Raw genomic sequence first — 5,771 nt, forward strand, 5'->3', positions numbered from 1 at the left:
ATGTTCTGGGAGTGCAGAGCCGCCAGGGACCTGTGGAAGGAAGCAGGCCCCCTGATCACCTCGTGTCTGCCAGCAGGGGAGGACCTAACACCTCAGCTCGTGCTGTACGGGGTGGGCCGAAGGCCCATTCCACCGAAGGCCTTCACCAAGTTCTGGCCCACCCTCACGTGTCTGAAGGAAGCACTGTGGTCCTCCCGTAACCTGCTGGTAGCAAAAGCGTAGAGGACCACCCCCAGGCAGTGGCCATGGTAGCCACGGAAGCCCTGGGGTGGTACGGGAAGGGGGCCTCGACCCCAGGCGAAGGGTCCCCCCCACAACACCCTAGGTCCCGACGGCCACGGCCTGACAGCGCTGCGGCGCCTAGGGCGATGCGCCTAGGGGAGGGATCTCCTCTGGGCCCCAAAGGACGGGACGATGGTCTATTCGGGAGAGCAGGATGAGGCGAGTTTGATAAGGACTCACCCCGCTCCTGTACAAGCGATTGAAGACAGCCTTTTAACAAAGTGACTTTTTAACATGTTTCTAACGTCTTAAAAATGTTTTATCTTTGTTGAATCATTTCATACACATTTTAAATGGCTTTTACAGATTTCTTTTTACAAAGAAAGTACTTTTATTCATAGTTGTTGTCATTGGTTTTAACAACACGTACTTTTAACAAATTTAAATGTAAATTCAAATGCTGTGTTTTATGCCTTGTTGCCATTTTTATGTGTATAAATGATTAAATGAATGTATGAGCTGTTTTTTTTAAAGCAATTGTGAAAATAAAACTTTTCCAAAAGAAAAAAATATGTGCGACAACCTACTAAATTCATAGTGACAGGTTGCACAAGTAAACAAGGAGAATAGACTATTTCCCTGACCGGGAATCGAACCCGGGCCGCAGCAGTGAGAGCGCCGAATTCTAACCACTAGACCACCAGGGAAGGGTACTTCAGTGCAAATCGGTTCCCAGTGTGAGCTGGTACATATGTGCGATAACCTTCTATATTCATTGTGACAGGTTGCACAAGTAAACATGTAGCAAAAGAGTAGGTCCCTGACCGGGAATCGAAACCGGGCCGCGGCGGTGAGAGCGCCGAATCCTAACCACTAGACCACCAGGGAAGGGTACGACAGTGCAAATCGGTTCCAATTGTGAGCTGGTACATATGTGCGATAACCTTCTGTATTCATTGTGACAGGTTGTACAAGTAAACATTTAGCAAAAGAGTAGTTCCCTGACCAGGAATCAAACCCGGGACGCGGCGGTGAGAGCGCCGAATCCTAACCACTAGACCACCAGGGAAGGGTACTACAGTGTAATTCGTTTCCCAGTTTGAAATGGTACATATAGTTGAAGTCGTAAGTTTCCATCCACTTTGGCTGGAGTCATTAAAACCTGTTTGTCAACCCCTCCACACATTACTTGCTAACAAACGATAGTTTTGGCAGTCGGTTAGGACATCTGCTTTGTGCATGACACAAGTAATTTTTCCAACAATTGTTTACAGAGGGATTATTTCACTTATAATTCACTGTATCACAAATTCAGTGGGCCAGAAGTTTACATACACTAAGTTGGCTGTGCCTTTAAACAGTTTGTAAAATTCCCGAAAATGATGTCATGGCTTTAGAAGCTTCTGATAGGCTAATTGACATCCTTTGAGTCAATTGGAGGTGTACCTGTAGATGTATTTCAAGGCCTACCTTCAAACTCAGTGCCTCTTTGCTTGACTCCATGGGAAAAGCAAAGGAAATCAGGGAAGACCTCAGAAAAAAAATGTAGACCTCCACAAGTCTGGTTCCTCCTTGGGAGCAATTTCCAAACGCCTGAAGGTACCTCGCTCATCTGTAGAAACAATAGTACGCAAGTATAAACACCATGGGACCACGCAGGTGTCATACCGCTCAGGAAGGAGACGCGTTCTCTCTCTCCTAGAGATGAACGTACTTTGGGTCGAAAAGTGCAAATCCATCCCAGAACAACAGCAAAGGACCTTGTGAAGATGCTGGAGGAAACAGGTACAAAATGGTCTATATCCACAGGCAAACGAGTCCTATATCGACATACCCCGAGAGGCCGCTCAGCAAGGAAGAAGCTACTGCTCCAAAACCGCCATAAAAAAGCCATACTACAGTTTGGGGACAAAGATCCTAGTTTTTGCAATAACCTAGTTTTTGCGCCAAATCCTAACCACTAGACCACCAGGGAAGGGTACTACAGTGCAAATCGGTTCCCAGTGTGAGCTGGTACATATGTGCGATAACCTTCTATATTCATTGGGACAGGTTGCACAAGTAAACATGTAGCAAAAGAGTAGTTCCCTGACCGGGATCGAACCCGGGCCGCGGCGGTGAGGAGCGCCGAATCCTAACCACTAGACCACCAGGGAAGGGTACTACAGTGCAAATCGGTTCCAAGTGTGAGCTGGTACATATGTGCGATAACCTTCTATATTCATTGTGACAGGTTGTACAAGTAAACATGTAGCAAAAGAGTAGTTCCCTGACCGGGAATCGAACCCGGGCCGCGGCGGTGAGAGCGCCGAATCCTAACCACTAGACCACCAGGGAAGGGTACTACAGTGCAAATCGGTTCCAAGTGTGAGCTGGTTCATATGTGCGATAACCTTCTATATTCATTGTGACAGGTTGTACAAGTAAACATGTAGCAATAGAGTAGTTACCTGACCGGGAATCGAACCAGGGCAGCGGCTGTGAGAGCGCCGAATCCTAAGCACTAGACCACCAGGGAAGGGTACTACAGTGCAAATCGGGAGTCGAACCACCAGGAAAGGGAACTACAGTGGAAATCGGGAGTCGAACCTGGGCCGCGGCGGTGAGAGCGCCGAATCGTAACCACTAGACCACCAGGGAAGGGTACTACAGTGCAATTCGTTTCCCAGTTTGAAATGGTACATATAGTTGAAGTCGTAAGTTTCCATCCACTTAGGCTTGAGTCATTAAAACCTGTTTGTCAACCCCTCCACACATTTCTTGCTAACAAACGACCACCAGGGAAGGGTACAACAGTGCAAATGGGTTCCCAGTGTGAGCTGGTACATATGTGCGATAACCTTCTATATTCATTGTGACAGGTTGCACACGTAAACATGTAGCAAAAGATTAGTTCCCTGACCATGAATCAAACCCGGGACGCAGCGGTGAGAGCGCCGAATCCTAACCACTAGATGACCAGGGAAGGGTACTACAGTGCAAATCGGGAGTCGAACTGGGAGTCGAACCACCAGGGAAGGGTACTACAGTGGAAATCGGGAGTCAAACCCGGGCCGCGGCAGTGAGAGCGCCGAATCCTAACCACTAGACCACCAGGAAGGGTACTACAGTGCAATTCCCTTCCCAGTTTGAAATGCAAAGCTCCTTCCTCTGCAAGGAAGAAGCTACTGCTCCAAAACTGCCATAAAAAAGCCATACTACAGTTTGGGGACAAAGATCCTAGTTTTTGGAGAAATGTCCTCTGGTCTGATGAAACAAAAATCGAACTGTTTGGCCATAATGACCATTGTTATGTTTGGAGGGAAAAGGGGGAGGCTTTCAAGCCGAAGAACACCATCATGTTGTGGGGTTGCTTTGCTGCAGGAGGGTCTAGTGCACCACTAGAACACCTGGGAAGGACACAGCAGGGCAAATCGGTTTGCAATTTGAAGTGGTACATATGTGCGACAACCTACTAAATTCATAGTGACAGGTTGCACAAGTAAACAAGGAGAATAGACTATTTCCCTGACCGGGAATCGAACCCGGGCCGCGGCGGAGCACCGAATCCTAACCACTAGACCACCAGGGAAGGATAATACAGTGCAAATCGGTTCTCAGTGTGAGCTGGTACATATGTGCGATAACCTTCTATATTCATTGTGACAGGTTGTACAAGTAAACATGTAGCAAAAGAGTATTTCCCTGACCGAATTGAACCCGGGCCGCAGCGGTGAGAGCGCCGAATCCTAACCACTAGATCACAGGAAGGATAATACAGTTTCAAATCGGTTCTCAGTGTGAGCTGGTACATATGTGCGATAACCTTCTATATTCATTGTGACAGGTTGTACAAGTAAAACATGTAGCAAAGAGTAGTTCCTGACTGGGAATCGAATCCTAACCACTAGACCACCAGGGAAGGGTACTACAGTGCAATTCGTTTCCCAGTTTGAAATGGTACATATAGTTGAAGTTGTAAGTTTCCATCCACTTAGGCTGGAGTCATTAAAACCTGTTTGTCAACCCCTCCACACATTTCTTGCTAACAAACGATAGTTTTGGCAGTCGGTTAGGACATCTACTTTGTGCATGACACAAGTAATTTTTCCAACAATTGTTTACAGAGGGATTATTTCACTTATAATTCACTGTATCACAAATTCAGTGGGCCAGAAGTTTACATACACTAAGTTGGCTGTGCCTTTAAACAGTTTGTAAAATTCCCGAAAATGATGTCATGGCTTTAGAAGCTTCTGATAGGCTAATTGACATCCTTTGAGTCAATTGGAGGTGTGTACCTGTAGATGTATTTCAAGGCCTACCTTCAAACTCAGTGCCTCTTTGCTTGACTCCATGGGAAAAGCAAAGGAAATCAGCCAAGACCTCAGAAAAAATGTAGACCTCCACAAGTATGGTTCCTCCTTGGGAGCAATTTCCAAACGCCTGAAGGTACCTCGCTCATCTGTAGAAACAATAGTACGCAAGTATAAACACCATGGTATGACACAGGCGTCATACCGCTCAGGAAGGAGACGCGTTCTCTCCTAGATGAATGTACTTTGGGTCGAAAAGTGCAAATCCATCCCAGAACAACAGCAAAGGACCTTGTGAAGATGCTGGAGGAAACAGGTACAAAATGGTCTATATCCACAGGCGAACGAGTCCTATATCGACATACCCAGAGAGGCCGCTCAGCAAGGAAGAAGCTACTGCTCCAAACCGCCATAAAAAAGCCATACTACAGTTTGGGGACAAAGATCCTAGTTTTGGAGAAATGTCCTCTGGTCTGATGAAACAAAATCCAACTGTTTGGCCATAATGACCATTGTTATGTTTGGAGGAAAAGGGGAGGCTTTCAAGCAGAATAACACCATCATGTTGTGGGGGTGCTTTGCTGCAGGAGGGTTTGGTGCACCACTAGAACACCTGGGAATGACACTGCAGAGCAAATCGGTTAGCAATTTGAAGTGGTACATATGTGCGACAACCTACTAAATTCATAGTGACAGGTTGCACAAGTAAACAAGGAGCATAGACTATTTCCCTGACAGGGAATCGAACCCAGGCCGCTACGGTGAGCGCCGAATCCTAACCACTAGACCACCAGGGGAAGGGTACTACAGTGCAAATCGGGAGTCGAACTGGGAGTCGAACCACAAGGGAAGGGTACTACAGTGGAAATCAGGAGTCGAACCCGGGCCGCGGCGCAAATCCTAACCACTAGACCACCAGGGAAGGATAATACAGTGCAAATTGGTTCTCAGTGTGAGCTGGTACATATGTGCGATAACCTTCTTTATTCATTGTGACAGGTTGTACAAGTAAAGATGTAGCAAAAGAGTAGTTCCCTGACCGGGAATCGAACCCGGGCCGCGGCGGTGAGAGCGCCGAATCCTAAGCACTAGGCCACCAGGGAAGGGTACGACAGTTCAAATCAGTTCCAAGTGTGAGCTAAAGGGCCACATAATCGATAACCTTCTATATTCATTGTGATAGGTTGTACAAGTAAACATGTAATAGAGTAGTTCCCTGACCGGGAATCAGGCTCGGGCGCGGCGGTGAGAGCG

The 5,771-nt window shown here is 47.1% G+C and overlaps 1 non-coding gene across 1 annotated transcript; it reads right to left on the reverse strand.

The window, feature by feature from the left end:
* Nucleotides 1-2,487: 2,487 nt before the first annotated feature.
* Nucleotides 2,488-2,559, reverse strand: trnae-cuc. The gene has a single exon. It is a non-coding gene; the product is annotated as a tRNA-Glu (tRNA).
* Nucleotides 2,560-5,771: the final 3,212 nt, after the last annotated feature.

Source organism: Oncorhynchus gorbuscha, unplaced genomic scaffold (genome assembly GCF_021184085.1).
Source record: "Oncorhynchus gorbuscha isolate QuinsamMale2020 ecotype Even-year unplaced genomic scaffold, OgorEven_v1.0 Un_scaffold_3197, whole genome shotgun sequence".
Lineage (NCBI taxonomy): Eukaryota > Metazoa > Chordata > Actinopteri > Salmoniformes > Salmonidae > Oncorhynchus > Oncorhynchus gorbuscha.